Below are 17060 nucleotides of genomic sequence, written 5' to 3'. Positions count from 1 at the left end.
AGCGGGTGGATCGTAACCCTTACTTGATAATTGTTTTGGTGAACACGAATCAATGGATTACATTTTGTGACTATAACACAAAATGCCATGAGCCTGGGTTGACCCACCACAGTTAGCTTTGCTAGCTTAGCTACAGATGGCGTCGAATTTATGTTCAAGCACCTGAAGGCGTTTATAATGCATTTTGATGGTGAGACGACCGGTGTTATAGTAAACCGAGCTAGACGTATAACGCTATAACTTTACACACAGCATTGATTGGGATATGACAACGTTGCTGCTGTGTTGAAACTTAGCCTTGACATGTATTTTTACAGGCCAGCGGCAGCCTTGTCCGATGTTGGGGTGAATACGGTTAACCGTTGAAACATGGCGGCGACGTACAAGCTCATGTAGACCATGGCGGAAATGTATGTGTTATACATTTTCGCTGAGAGCCGTGTTCGTACGTTTTATAAAGAACTTGTGTGTATGTGTGACTATACATGGAATGGGGGGCATTGTTGTTAAGCGGTTAGTAACGTCTGTTTATTGGGGTAGCCGGCCGCCGGTGACTCTGACATTGTTGTGTTACAGGTCTTGTTGTTTGGTTGAGGGTAAAAAACATCTAAAACTTGAGAGAAAAAATATATACTTTGCAGCCACACCCCGTTGCCAAGCAACACTTATTGTTTAGGTCACGCAGCTCCGTGATCACCTGATGCTCAGCCGCTGTAACGGACCGATGAGCGGAGCAAAACACACGTTTCAAGTTCGACCAAACACACTTAGCTATTTTATCTACCTCTGGAACTAGCTAAACTAGTTATACATATGTTTATTCTTCACTGTCGGGTCACTCGTTACTGGAGTAGCGAGCTGCATGAGATACTGACGGGCTGTCAGGAGAGGGAGAGAGAGAGAGAGGAAAAGAGAGCGCTCCGTTTATTATACCGGTGTTATTATCTAAAGTGAATGTTAATTTTGAATAACGTAGTTAATATACTATTAGTGGTTTGTTTAAATGTGTTCATTGTTTTGTTTTTTGTTTGTAGAAGAATACCATTTATTGATTTATTGTAAAATGAATCCAAACGTTTTGATCTGTTACGATGATAAACTGAAGCAATTTAAAAATTAACCCCATTAACTGAGTTTTAAATCGTTTTTTCGTTAAGTCCGACTAAGTATATGAGGAAGGATGAAAACTAACAAATTAAAAGTTTCAAAAATGATATCTCTGCGAGTGCTGACTGAACTGAATGTCCTATATGTTTCTCTTGTATTTCAGGGCTGGATCACATGCAGTGCAGATTTTACAGATTTGCAAGCTCCAATCAAGAGACTCTTCTAAAACATTGTCGCCTTTGTCACGGAAAAGGTGCGAACTGGCCCTGTATTCACACTGACTGTGTATGTCAGTCAATTGGCAAACTATACTATACCCTGCCCTACCACTCCACTCCAGGCCCCTCCAACACAATACGCCCCACTTTCCAATCAGTCCCCAAAATTGTAATACCAGTTTTTTTTTCAATTCAAAACATCCAAACTATCTATCCCCTTAAGATGGTGCAGACTTTGAACAAGACAGCTACCCAGGAATTTGCTGCACAGAAAAAACATGACATTGTGGTTACAATCAAATTACATTGTTTTATTATTTTGTTTTTCAGATATCTGAAGAATTTCACCGGATCACCAGCAAAGACCTCCTGGGGACCTTCGGGGCGGCCTTTGACAAACATGTGCCTTGCCTGCTGAAACTGTACCGGGCTAGGAAGGGAGCTTTTGGACAGAAGATGGAAGACCTCTTGGAAAAACTTGATGAAAAAGTGAGTGAAGTGCCTCAATCTAAGAGCATGCAAAAGTTGAGGGGAGAATGGCCGGAGCCGGGTCCACCAAAGCCCTATCCCCTGTTTGAAAATATGAAATGCCCTTCGTCTAACATTTGTAGGAATGAAAACGCTTTGATGGAAAGGCTTCAGTAAAAATGGATGTTAAAAGTCATTGCTTGGTGTTCTTAGTTGGTGCAATTTGAGAACTATAACAGTATTTTTAATTTGTAAAAGTAGAATTGTCCGCAGGATTGCAGTTTTTGTTTTGTTTTGTTTTGCCAGTCTTTTACTGAAGCATGCTACTGGGATCTGAGCTGTTCTTTATCCTCCTCATTACTATACAGAACGTCGGATTTTGTATAAATTCACTACGGCACTAAACTAATTGATATGTTTGTGTGTTTCCACTGGGTACTCCTTAGACATCCGACATTGTGTCTCACCGAAAGACAGCAGCACTGAGAGGCCTGCCGAGATGACACAACCAAGTTTCTTCTGGAGTGTTTGGTAAGTAATACTAACTGTAGGAAATAAACTTATTAACACAATACAAGTAATATTGCTTAATGTAGCTTAAACATTTTATGACCTCATAGCTTATGCTAATCATTTATGCATAATACACTTTGTGTAAGATTTATTTTGAGCCCAGAGATGTTTTCACCTCATGAACCCGAGCGCGATGAGTTCACCCAAAATTAAAAATAAATATCAGCGCTGTTTGAGCAACAGCCAACCCGATACAGCTGGCCATTGTTGTCTGGTGTTCTTTATCAGAAAATACTTCTTTATAGAACTCGGCACAACAAGGTTGGTGGGTGATAGCCGCCGTGCTGTTGAGTTGCAATTATAACTTCCACAAGCTGAATGGTAAGACTCAGTAGCTTGGTGCTAAAGCTAGAATCAGTGGATATGTATTTTGCCGTTTAGTTTTCCATAGCACTCATTCATGCATATTTTACTTTTCCTCAGGACACTGACCATGAAGAACGATTGCTGAGAGGTGTGTCTGTGGCCATCCTCACCGTCATTGAAGATGATGATGCCGCCATATCGCCAAATGTGCGAGACGTGGCTGTTGTGTGGGAAGGGACCATTGTACTGCATGACCTGCCAGACCTCTCTACTGCCTTTCCTCTTCAGCCTACTTTATGCAATGAACATGGATTATCCAAAGGAGATGAGGTATACCTTTGAAGCCATTCAGACTATCTTTTACGAGCTTGGCTCTCGATGCTCACAGCGCATAAGGTCTCGGAAAACAAAGCTTTTGCTGTGAATGTTAATGGGGAAGCCAGATATGACTTTAATCTATGTTTCGCCTGTTCTAGTGCATTGTGGTTAGTGCTCATGTAAAACCTCACAGCATTCATTTCATTTTAAGCATATAAGTTCTCTTCTGAAATAGGGAATCAAAGAATGTGTGGATGTGTAAGTTGCCAGTTCAAAAGAGGGGCATATCCAGTATTTCTACTGTTCAAGTTCATTGTTAGTGATCAGGTAAAACTTCAATGTATGTACATGCTTGCACATGTAGTCATTTTAAGCATGAAGTCCCATTTGCCTGTGAAATTGAAATGTGTGGAATTGTGAGTTGCCAGTTGACAAGAGGCACTGGATTGTAATTATTATATTTGTTTATTTTTAAATTCTTTGATTGTGATGTGCTGAAGAGGCTGAGGCCTAATTTATCACAATGATGTCAGGTGTGTGAATCCTATTTTGACCTGATGGATAAAAGCAGAAGCAGAAACGATCCTCAGAATCTGTGTTCAAAAGGCCATCATCATTTTCTGTTTAAAACAGCTTTGCTAGATGTTTATTATGTCAATAAATGTCCTTAACGTGTGCTATGTTGCAAAACATTAATTTTTTCAAATCCATATCTTCAGCATGTGAAGAATGCATGTTATCAACGTCTAGCAAAGCTGCTTTAAACAGAAAATGATGATGGCATGGGGTCTGCGAGACACAGAGGAACTCAGCCTGAGCACACACACTCTCACAGCCAGGCTGTGTGTGTGTGTGGAAATCCGTTACGTCACTTTACTCAGGAAGTAAACAATGGAAAAAGAGAAATGTCCACCGAGGCGTTCTGGGGCAGCATAGACAGGTCTTCTCTGTGTTAGAGTTTTACTCCCTACAGGGTGTACTTTGAGGGTTTGTGACTCTGCAGACCGTTAACATGCAGAAAAAGCTTCATAACACACAAGGGGACGGGTAAGAACCAGGAAAGCATGACATGGGACCTTCAAGAGAGAATGTTTTTCGTGCTTGTGGACAAAAGATGTTACAAGATGTTCATATCATTGAATCTGAATAAAGAAACTGAATAAATAATGGGCTCTTTTTTTGTTTGTTGATTTTAGTTTATTTTCAATGTCCGACATCAATGTTGATTGCAACCTTCAGCGTGACAATATCTCAATGTTGATTCAATGACTTTTTGCTATCTGGGAGGGCTCCGATGTGGGCTAAAGTATTGTTAGAAACTGATCAATCTGTTCATAGTACTGGCAGCAGGGTCTCTGCTGTTAGCAGGGTCTGAGACTCACAGAGACCCACAGAGCACCATGCAGCACATGGCTTTCCTACCCAGGAATAAGTCTTTGGAAGGCGGGGAAAAGTGGTGATAGTGATAGCAGAAATAGTGATTCCAATGCAAAGAGAGTTTACCCAGAGAACAGGCTGCTCCACAGCACTTTACAAGCCAGGAAAAGTGATTGAATCCTGGGTATACATGTTTTAAATAGTCTGATACCTCCAGGGCGCATCACCATATTTTACAAGCCAGGGAAGGTGCCTGAATCCTGGGTAAACATTGTTTAATTGTTTAAGTGTTTTTAAATGTGTGGAACAGTGTTTTGTCACTTTCAAAACTCTCCCGTCATTGACCGGAGAAATGGGGTCGATGTTGTATTCAATCTGACCGTTAATATTCCAGTGAGACGAAGTACGTACAATGACCGGAGTGATCCCATGTTAATTTTGTCCCAAAACCGGAGCATTCCATCACCCTAATTTACGAAAAACCCCACCCGGTAAAATTTGACTGGAATCTGTCCGGATGGTGTGGCTCAAGGGGTCAATGGATGTCTAAGAGTCCGAAAGTTGACAATCCCCAGCATGACAAAATGAACTTTGGTGTGAGGCAATAGGAACGGAAATGTGGGTGAGATGGTGGAGATAACACACGTTGGAAGGGCGGTCGAGAGGATGTTACACCAGAAATGAGAGTGAGATACCTGTACTCATCTCAGAGGTACATATTGTACTTTTTACTGGACTACACTTATCTGACAGCTGCGGTTACTCTACAAAGGAAAAACCAGATCACCAAAGAGCAGTGAAGAGATCACTTTGTGTTGTTTTAATGAATATAGTTATTCAAGCTGTGTCCAGGAAGCAGAACTCTACACAACAGAGGCTGCAAAGAGTTCAATCGGACATTATTCTGCAAAATTGCAAAAAAGTAATGACTTCCTGTTTTGATCAAACGCACTGCAGGTTAGTATAGCAGGAAACTCTGTTAAAGATCCCTTCCCAATAATTCTATTCACAAAAACATTTGATCCTGTGAACGCAGCACAGACTGAGACTCAGTCCAACCAGTCTGACTGCTAACTGTAAAAAGTGAGGTGAGGACACACACACACAGGATAGGAAGCGCCTTCACTTCACTTCGTCTGATGGAGCCTGAAGTTGATGAAGCTCAGACAAAGCTGCTACTGATGAATCTCACGGCTAACAGTTCAGTAAGTAGAGCTGTGATTGGTTGATGTTGTTGATTGTTGTGGTCGCAGAAACGCTTGAGTTGATGAACGTGTGATTGTTTAAAGCTGGGAAACAAGATGGCCTCCGAGCTGTGCGAGCAGAGAGAGAGGTGCAGGTTAGTTTAAAGAGTTCCCTGTGAGGAGGAAGAGGAGTTCAGGCTGATGGGGGTCAGTCTGTCAGGAGGGCTACTGATGTGGAGGGGGAGGAAACGGTAGGGCACTAGGACCCAGCAGCCATAGGAGAGCTCACCTGGGCCTTTGCTCCTGAAACACCTGAGAGACTCTGGCTGCGTTTCATTGGTCGATCAGCACGCCCTCCTGGCCCCCCCTCAGGAACTCTGATCTAAAGTCTAAACAGTGAAACTCAAACGTCTTAATGCAGTATTCTCACCTTGTTACATGTGTCCTGATAATGAAGAAGTGTACTTGTACTAGACTGTAAAGTTACAACATGTACTTACAGGCAATATCTGTATCTGATGGCATTAGAATATATTCTATAAACTGTCATTCAACGGGAACTGTTTCACTACTTTTGCTGACAGACTTTAACATATTTCTAAGTTTTCTGTTTTCACAGAGCACATTAAGGTTTTAGTTTCTGATGAAACTGTGAGGGACTCTTTCTCTGTTGTAGTCTTCTCTTCAGGTGTTCTGTGTTAAACACCAGCTGAGCAGGACGGAAGCCATTTTGTTTCTTAGTCTTCACTGTAAAAAAAAATAACTCAAGTCCAAACACGTCAACAAACGAAAAGAAAAGGTGTGTTCAATTCAGTCGGAAAGCTCAAATATGGGCCAAAAATAAAAGCTAAAGGTGTTGGAGGAGGAGGAGGAGGAGGAGGAGGAGGAGGAGGAGGAGGAGGAGGAGGAGGAGGAGGAGGAGGACCTCCAGTGGTCACTCTGAGGAACTGCAGCTGGTTTCTTGTTTCTCACAGAGGAGGACGAAGGACTCAGATCTTTAGTTTCAGAAACATTAGTGAAACCACAGTGTGATAATAATCTGTTTCAGGTCCTCTATTCAACACTTCACTAAAGTACAAGTTTAAACATCAAAATATACTTAAAGTGCAAAAGTACTCATTCTGCACCAGTTCATAATAATATGTGTCACATCATTGAATAATAATAAGTCTGTTCACTTTAATGTAACAGCTGGTAAAGGAGGAGCTTTTTCTTTTTTAAATAAAGGTCATATACAGTACATTGTGCCTCGTGATTTTCACCAAGGAATCATATTTGAATATATAGTCAAGGCAGGACAATTTGGTGATTATATTTAGTGTTATTAATCTAGATCTGAAACGTTTACACAACATGTTCTTAACGTAAGTTATCACATACATGTACTTCAGAAAAAGTAGAATACTTGCTTCTAAGATGTAGAATTGTAGAAGAATAAAGTAGCAGGTAATGAAGTGAACTAAAGTACCTAAAAGCTGAACTGAAGTACAACACCTGAGTCAAGGTGCAGCAGTGAAATCCTGCATCAGCTCCATCTGGTGGAGCTTCCTCTGCTCTGATTGGTCCTCACCACTGACTCAGGACAATAAGCAGACTCTTCTCTGTCCAATCACAAACCACTAGTGTGTTCCTTTATTAAAGGACCTAAAATAATACAGAACATCAATTTATTGTTTGTTTAAAAAAAAAAAATCAATACATTTATTTTCTTCATCTTTATTTTTTACCCTCCAAATCTTCTGCTCTGAACTCCAAACACAGTTTCCTGTTGGCTGTTTAAAATGTATGAACCTCTAAAACAGAGGAAGATTTGAAGGCTTGCTGAGCTCTTCAGAGTCTGTCCAATAGAAGTGATCTGCACAGAAAGGCCAAGAATAATCCACATGAAGGATATTCCTGAAGTCTTCAAACCGTCCTGAAGACCACAGAGCATTGAGAGCAGTGTTGGGAAAATTCACTTTCTAAATGAACTGGTTCAGTTCACAGTTCACACATTTGAAAATGAACTAGTTCAGTTCATAGTTCATAATTCAAAATGTTGAACTAAAGTTCATGGTTTCAAAAATGAACTAATTTATAGTTTATAGTTATTTTTTCAATACGTTGCTGCGAGCTATTATTTGTCAAAATGATTGCCATAACCCATATAGAACCACAGACAGCAATCAGATTACTGGCATTTCCATAACGCTTTGCTGCCGCCCATTCAGTCTACACTATAGCAGCTGCAGCTTTCATCTCCACATTATATTTTCAAAAACATGAGGAAAAACGTGCTGCTTGAACGGTCTTTATTAAGTATAATAATCTAAATATACTTAAAGTACCAAAAGTGAAAGTAGTCATTGTGCAAACATATAACATATAAACATGTGCCGACATAACTCTGTACTAACACAACACGAGGTAGGAACCAGGCTGAGGTATGAAACTAAGGTTGTACCTCAAAGTTCAATATTCAAAGTGCAAAACATTTAAACATTAATTCTCTTTTCATTAAGTCAGTCGCATTCTTTTTTTTTCCTGACTTGTTTGCCCAAAGAACAAAAAGTTCTATAACTTGGGTCATAACTTGGGTGCAATATTCAGCCCAAATGAATGAGGCAAAAAAGGTAAAAAAATTAGGTAAAAAACCCAATAACTTAAAGAGTCAGTCAGAGTCCAAGGCCCATGGACAGTACTGCTATTACTTTCTGTCCAGTGTGAGTGAAAATACTGAGTGAAGATCTGTCACCACTGGTTACAGTTCAAATAAATAACTAAAATAACTAAATCACAAATAATAATTTGTGAAAATAAAAAAAGAGTCCCTGTCACTGGTCAAAGTGGTCTGGTCACTCCCTGGTGGATCTGCTGTTTCGGTCAAAGTGGTCTGGTCTCTCCCTGGTGGATCTGCTGTTTTGGTCACAGTGGTCTGGTCTCTCCCTGGTGGATCTGCTGTTTTGGTCACAGTGGTCTGGTCTCTCCTTGGTGGATCTGCTGTTTCGGTCACAGTGGTCTGGTCTCTCCCTGGTGGATCTGCTGTTTCGGTCACAGTGGTCTGGTCTCTCCTTGGTGGATCTGCTGTTTCGGTCACAGTGGTCTGGTCTCTCCCTGGTGGATCTGCTGTTTCGGTCACAGTGGTCTGGTCTCTCCCTGGTGGATCTGCTGTTTCGGTCACAGTGGTCTGGTCACTCCCTGGTGGATCTGCTGTTTCGGTCACAGTGGTCTGGTCACTCCCTGGTGGATCTGCTGTTTCGGTCAAAGTGGTCTGGTCTCTCCCTGGTGGATCTGCTGTTTCGGTCACAGTGGTCTGGTCACTCCCTGGTGGATCTGCTGTTTCGGTCACAGTGGTCTGGTCACTCCCTGGTGGATCTGCTGTTTCGGTCACAGTGGTCTGGTCACTCCCTGGTGGATCTTCTGTTTCGGTCACAGTGGTCTGGTCTCTCCCTGGTGGATCTGCTGTTTCGGTCACAGTGGTCTGGTCACTCCCTGGTGGATCTGCTGTTTCGGTCACAGTGGTCTGGTCTCTCCCTGGTGGATCTGCTGTTTCGGTCACAGTGGTCTGGTCTCTCCCTGGTGGATCTGCTGTTTCGGTCAAAGTGGTCTGGTCACTCCCTGGTGGATCTGCTGTTTTGGTCAAAGTGGTCTGGTCACTCCCTGGTGGATCTGCTGTTTCGGTCACAGTGGTCTGGTCACTCCCTGGTGGATCTGCTGTTTCGGTCAAAGTGGTCTGGTCTCTCCCTGGTGGATCTGCTGTTTCTTGCTTCCTGTAAAAACAAAAACAAGATATGCTCTGACTGTTATTTTTATGCAGCTCACCTCTGCACACCAATATACTCATCTCCATTAGCAATACATTGTACTTCTATAGCCCAAAAAACAGGTCACAACAATAATATATCTACCTTCAAATATTTTTGTTGGCATTCAAGATCAGCTGCTTCTCAAAGTTGTCATCTCCCAGCCGGTTTCTCCTGGGCCTGAATGAGATGCAAGAAGAAGAAGAAAGAAGAAGAAGAAGAGAAGGCATTTTAACATCATGATTATTGTGGCAAACATTGTAACAGTAATCTGTATTAAAGGAATTGTGTACTGAGGCAAATGGCAATTACTGAAATAATTAGATGAGGAATATAATCACAGCTCATCCCTACCTGAATATTTGACCACCGATGCTGAAGAGCCTCTCTACCGGAGCGCTTGAGGGCAGTGCTGTGTTTTATGAACAGCCTTTTGAGTTTTGGAAACTGCATGTACTCCTCAAACCCATCTGTGGTTGGGGCATCCAAATACGTGTCCACTTCAGATTTTTGAGGAACCTGAGGGTTTCTGTTAAATCTGAAGAATGAAGCTGCAGGATCTTTCTTGTTACTTTCCCCACTGGACTGGGTTTGACCTGAGTCTCTTGCATCCGAGTCATCAGAGTTGGTTTGCAATTCTCTTTTCAGCATCAATCTGTACTGCACATGTTTCTCCTCATCTTGGACCCAGTCAAGCTTGAATCTTGGCACCAGTATAGCGGACAGTATGTGCTCCCTCTTCTCCAGAAGACCTGCCAGCCTTGTGCTCAGTGACTGCAAGATGCTCTTTATGAGGGGACGGCATGTAATGAGACCCTCTGCAGCAGTGGGTTTTGTGCTCTCATCCAACAGGTCATTCATATGACATTGCAGTTGCACAATGGTTGGAGCCAGGTACCCAAGAAAGATGTTCTTCTCTGCTTGGAGGATGTTTAGTGCAAGTGCCAAAGGCCTCATCACATCCACAAACTTGTGTATGAAGTTGACTTCATCTGGTGAGAATCGACGAAAGCCAAACTCATCACTCACATCGTGCAGGAGCAGCTTGTCATGTAGGGGAGTGGCATCATTTGCAGAGGTGACCTCATCCACATTCATTTCTGCCTTGGTAGTTAGTGTTGCAATGCGAGACAGTCGCTCCATGGAAAGAAATACAGAGTTCCATCTTGTGTCATTTGGCGCAACAAAGCTAATCCCAAGCTTTTCCTCCACAGTATCAGAAGCCTTTGAACTCCGCTTAACCTTGTTCCACAGAGCAGATGCTTTTGCAAAAACAGCCCTCGACATTGCTTTGTAGCATTTTTCAATTCTGTATCTTTGGCCACTAGATTCAAGGTGTGAGCCATGCACCTTCTGTGAGGGGGGAGAGAGGGATGATCCAAATCTGACAGAGGCTCAGGCTCCATCTGGTCATCTTCATCTGAGCTCTCACTGGCGGCAGCAAAGGCTGAATCTGGTTCATTGGCATCTTTACTTTCAGTTTCATCAAAGTTGACCGCTGCACTGAAAAAAAAGGCTGTTGGATTAACATGATTTTAATATGGAAACCGGTTGCACACATTAAAAACATGTGTACTCAAAACTATTCCATTATGTTAAAGACACACAACTATGTTATGTCAAAGAAACATGAAATTGATATGTTAATGTGAATATTTCCTTTAATATAGATATATTCATTTACCCTATGTTTAACCAACATGACTTTTTATGTTCATTATAGGCTTTTAATATGCTCAGTATATTTAACTTGTACCTGTTGAAGCCACATGAATGTCTTGTTTAAACTCCATGCTATAGTTTTCTGTTTAATCTACCTAGTGCTCAAGGGGTACATAAGATTATTTATTTCATGTGAATAGAGGCATGTCGTACATTCTTCTACAGGATCCATCCTAATCTCTTATATCTACAGCATTTATCATAACATTTTAAAACAAATAGTCAATAAAGACAAACACATTTCTTTGAACAACATTCATGTATTTTTCTCAAAAAATAAAACAATATTAACAACCACCACACATCCAGATGAGCTTTTGGTTTTTCCATCACGCAGCCCCAGGAGAATTAACAAATACATTGAAAATAAAGAAATAGAAGAAATAGAAAAAGTTTGTGATGCATGTACATATACATTATTGTGTTAGAACACAGCAAGCAGGAAACTATTCTCCCGACCAAAAGAAAGGTTTATTGGGCCAAATGGCAAAGAAAGGCTTATTTTTGTAACTCATTCATAGTAAACAATTAACAGAAAATGTCAACGCCTAGCCGAAAAAAGCAAATGTTCTTGCAAATCCATGATTTAAATAGTAACCTGCTAATATGAAAGGGCACTTTAATGCAAAAAAGCAATGGCATTGTTTTGGAAAAATACATAGAAGTTTAATAATGGCCTGGTTTCTCACCACGTTTGCACTAAAGAAAGTATTACAAATAAAAACAAGAACTGACATTTTGAAGTAGCGCAATTAGTACATTCTGAAACACATGACAAGTGGTACATTCTGAAAACACATGACCCCAGGAAAAAACCACATTTCTGAAACATGCAAATCAATACAGCAAAAAGCATGAGCAAAGGAAGTGCAAGACAGTTGTATCGATGAAAGTCCAGGATGAATGCTGTAAAAGTGCACAATGGTCCATGGCAACAGCTCACTCAAACAGTTTGTTTTTAAACGCTTGGGCTTTCTTGGAGAGCATGTTGCCGTCTAGCTCCATTAACATTAGCTGGAGCACTTCGAACGTGCACTTCAGTTTAGGGGGGTCGTTCAGGTTCATTGCATACATTAGTCCAAACAGCATGGTAGCAGCGAGTGCAATGTTGTCCACATCAGTTAGTACCTGTTGGCCTTCCAGGAGAATCTGTCCTCTGGTCTCATCTGTCCTCTGGTCTCATCTGTCCTCTGGTCTCATCTGTCCTCTGGTCTCATCTGTCCTGTGGTCTCATCTTTCCTCTGGTCTCATCTGTCCTCTGGTCTCATCTGTCCTCTGGTCTCATCTGTCCTGTGGTCTCATCTGTCCTCTGCTCTCATGGTGGAATTGTGTTTGACAACATAAAGTCCCACCGTAATCCCCTGAATGGACCGCAGAATGACGTCTTCATCTTCTGCCTGCAGAGCGCACAGTCACAAAAGGAACAGAGTGAGATCTAACAAATCAATACATATATATACCCATTACTAAGTCCCTGTGTCTAACAAGTACATTTGGTCAGATTTCAGTACTTTTAAGCCTCCTTGTTATCTGATATACTCCTGTCTGACCTGATAAAGAATGTTTCATTTCCTGTATCAGTTTTAAATTAAAAGCCCTCTAGCTTTTCAGTGTAGTCTGGCTATTAAACCAAAAACAGGGATGTTCACTTACTTTAGGCTATATACTATGTGGTGTTTCAATAAATACATATTTTAAAGCCAAACAAAAAAATCAAAAGGTCAAATATTACTTCTACTGACCACAAACTCTCTCATTGAGGTACACACACAGAGGTACACACACAGAGGTACACACACAGAGGTACACACACAGAGGTACACACACAGAGGTACACACACAGAGGTACACACACAGCCCCTTGAGAAGACAATCCCGGCCTAAATCGACATCATCAACCTAAGTGAAGGGGAATAGGAAAATAAAGAATCTGTTTTGCTCAATGAAATGTGTACACTATTGACTCGATGTATAATTTCCCTAAAATGAATTCTTACTTGAGTCATGTTTGACATAATACAGTTCAGACGCTGGCCTATCTGTCCTCCTCTCTTCTCAAAAACCTTCAGAAGTTTGTCAGACAGCACATCCAGCTGAGAGAGAAATCTTGATTGGAGGGGCAGGGTTGTTATACGCTTAAACTCCGCATTTATCAAAGAAAACAAATTATCACAGTCATAAAAATCAAGAAATCATTTCATTTTCTAACGATGTCATGATTGTAGTTGTGTGCTTGCCTCAAAACGATGCAGAGAAACTAGTCCATGCATTTGTTACTTCAAGGCTAGCTTATTGTAACTCTTTATTATCAGGGTGAACCAAAAACTCAGTTAAGTTGCTTCAGCTGATTCAACATGTATTGACCAGAGCACGGAGAAGGGACCACATTACTCCTGTTTTGGCTCTATAGTGAGAATAACTTTTTATATCAAGTACGAACAACCAGGTTAGACTACATTACATTTCATTTAGTTACGTTTTTTTCCAAAGCGACTTAAAATAAGTATTACTGATGTAAGACTACATATAAGAAACACCCTTATAGCCATTTCAACAAACAAAACATGATCACTTTGTGAAGGAGGCTTGATTGCAGAATGTTTGGCTTTTGCCTCTCACTTTCTGAATCACTTTTGCCTAATAAATCAGAACATGTGTATATCCCTGCAATGTTTGCAGTATGTAAATGTTATGAATAAATATTCAGAAATTGTCAGACTAATATCAGTTTTCAATGAGTTAAAGATCAAGTTTAAGTTAGTCAAGTAAATTACAGAAAACATTTGAATACTCACCATTTACTACAGAGCCTTTGGAACAATGTTCAAAGCAAGGCTGAGGTCAATCTTCTCCATACCAATTACCTATCACAGAAAAACAGATTTGAAATTATTTCATTATTCACACAAATAAAACAAAAATGTTCTGCTCCTTAAAGGCGACATTTACCATTTAATGATGTAACTTTAGGTTAATATGAACCGACTTCGGCCGAGATGGGCGCCTCCAGTGTAAAAAGCTACAGTTGCCTATACTAATGCAATGAGTACAACTTTGTACGGAGCCATGCACATCAGCGTTGGGAGCTCATTTCCATTGGTTTCAATGGAGACGTGCACTGCAGCAGAGCGCACCGCTCGTCATGTGAAGAGGAACAACCAATCAGAACCGAGAAACATCTCAACTTCCGTAAACACAAGTGTAAGGCAAATATGGAAGTTAAGTTCATTTCACAGCGGGTGGATCGTAACCCTTACTTGATAATTGTGTTGGTGAACACGAATCAATGGATTACATTTTGTGACTATAACACAAAATGCCATGAGACTGGGTTGACCCACCACAGTTAGCTTTGCTAGCTTAGGTACAGATGGCGTCGAATTTATGTTCAAGCACCTGAAGGCGTTTATAATGCATTTTGATGGTGAGACGACCGGTGTTATAGTAAACCGAGCTAGACGTATAACGCTATAACTTTACACACGGCATTGATTGGGATATGACAACGTTGCTGCTGTGTTGAAACTTAGCCTTGACGTGTATTTTTACAGGCCAGCGGCAGCCTTGTCCGATGTTGGGTTGAATACGGTAAACCGTTGAAACATGGCGGCGACGTACAAGCGCATGTAGACCATTGGCGGAAATGTATGTGTTATACATTTTCACTGAGAGGCCGTGTTCGTACGTTTTATAAAGAACTTGTGTGTATGTGTGACTATACATGGAATGGGGGGCATTGTTGTTAAGCGGTTAGTAACGTCTGTTTATTGGGGTAGCCGGCCGCCGGTGACTCTGACATTGTTGTGTTACAGGTCTTGTTGTTTGGTTGAGGGTAAAAAACATCTAAAACTTGAGAGAAAAAATATATACTTTGCCGCCACACCCCGTTGCCAAGCAACACTTATTGTTTAGGTCACGCAGCTCCGTGATCACCTGAAGCTCAGCCGCTGTAACGGTCCGATGAGCGGAGCAAAACACACGTTTCAAGTTAGACCAAACACACTTAGCTATTTTATCTACCTCTGGAACTAGCTAAACTAGTTATACATTTGTTTATTCTTCACTGTCGGGTCACTCGTTACTGGAGTAGCGAGCTGCATGAGATACTGACGGGCTGTCAGGAGAGGGAGAGAGAGAGAGAGGAAAAGAGAGCGCTCCGTTTATTATACCGGTGTTATTATCTAAAGTGAATGTTAATTTTGAATAACGTAGTTAATATACTATTAGTGGTTTGTTTAAATGTGTTCATTGTTTTGTTTTTTGTTTGTAGAAGAATACCATTTATTGATTAATTGTAAAATGAATCCAAACGTTTTGATCTGTTACGATGATAAACTGAAGCAATTTAAAAATTAACCCCATTAACTGAGTTTTAAATCGTTTTTTTGTTAAGTCCGACTAAGTATATGAGGAAGGATGAAAACTAACAAATTAAAAGTTTCAAAAATGATATCTCTGCGAGTGCTGACTGAACTGAATGTCCTATATGTTTCTCTTGTATTTCAGGGCTGGATCACATGCAGTGCAGATTTGGCAGATTTGCAAGCTCCAATCAAGAGACTCTTCTAAAACATTGTCGCCTTTGTCACGGAAAAGGTGCGAACTGGCCCTGTATTCACACTGACTGTGTATGTCAGTCAATTGGCAAACTATACTATACCCTGCCCTACCACTCCACTCCAGGCCCCTCCAACACAATACGCCCCACTTTCCAATCAGTCCCCAAAATTGTAATACCAGGTTTTTTTTCAATTCAAAACATCCAAACTATCTATCCCCTTAAGATGGTGCAGACTTTGAACAAGACAGCTACCCAGGAATTTGCTGCACAGAAAAAACATGACATTGTGGTTACAATCAAATTACATTGTTTTATTATTTTGTTTTTCAGATATCTGAAGAATTTCACCGGATCACCAGCAAAGACCTCCTGGGGACCTTCGGGGCAGCCTTTGACAAACATGTGCCTTGCCTGCTGAAACTGTACCGGGCTAGGAAGGGAGCTTTTGGACAGAAGATGGAAGACCTCTTGGAAAAACTTGATGAAAAAGTGAGTGAAGTGCCTCAATCTAAGAGCATGCAAAAGTTGAGGGGAGAATGGCCGGAGCCGGGTCCACCAAAGCCCTATCCCCTGTTTGAAAATATGAAATGCCCTTCGTCTAACATTTGTAGGAATGAAAACGCTTTGATGGAAAGGCTTCAGTAAAAATGGATGTTAAAAGTCATTGCTTGGTGCTCTTAGTTGGTGCAATTTGAGAACTATAACAATATTTTTAATTTGTAAAAGTAGAATTGTCCGCAGGATTGCAGTTTTTGTTTTGTTTTGTTTTGCCAGTCTTTTACTGAAGCATGCTACTGGGATCTGAGCTGTTCTTTATCCTCCTCATTACTATACAGAACGTCGGATTTTGTATAAATTCACTACGGCACAAAACTAATTGATATGTTTGTGTGTTTCCACTGGGTACTCCTTAGACATCCGACATTGTGTCTCACCGAAAGACAGCAGCACTGAGAGGCCTGCCGAGATGACACAACCAAGTTTCTTCTGGAGTGTTTGGTAAGTAATACTAACTGTAGGAAATAAACTTATTAACACAATACAAGTAATATTGCTTAATGTAGCTTAAACATTTTATGACCTCATAGCTTATGCTAATCATTTATGCATAATACACTTTGTGTAAGATTTATTTTGAGCCCAGAGATGTTTTCACCTCATGAACCCGAGCGCGATGAGTTCACCCAAAATTAAAAATAAATATCAGCGCTGTTTGAGCAACAGCCAACCCGATACATCTGGCCATTGTTGTCTGCTGTTCTTTATCAGAAAATACTTCTTGATAGAACTCGGCACAACAAGGTTGGTGGGTGATAGCCGCCGTGCTGTTGAGTTGCAATTATAACTTCCACAAGCTGAATGTTAAGACTCAGTAGCTTGGTGCTAAAGCTAGAATCAGTGGATATGTATTTTGTCGTTTAGTTTTCCATAGCACTCATTCATG

The 17060-nt window shown here is 40.9% G+C and overlaps 1 long non-coding RNA gene across 1 annotated transcript; it reads left to right on the top strand.

Moving 5' to 3' along the window:
* The first annotated feature begins 15470 nt into the window (after positions 1–15470).
* Positions 15471–16795, top strand: LOC307044280. Its single transcript, XR_013809588.1, has 3 exons — positions 15471–15651; positions 15947–16105; positions 16531–16795. It is a non-coding gene; the product is annotated as an uncharacterized lncRNA (long non-coding RNA).
* Positions 16796–17060: the final 265 nt, after the last annotated feature.

Source organism: Notothenia rossii (genome assembly GCF_949606895.1).
Source record: "Notothenia rossii genome assembly, chromosome: 6".
NCBI classification, from domain to species: domain Eukaryota; kingdom Metazoa; phylum Chordata; class Actinopteri; order Perciformes; family Nototheniidae; genus Notothenia; species Notothenia rossii.
Note: the sequence above shows the minus strand (reverse complement) of the source record. Positions and strands in the feature narration are given on the sequence as shown.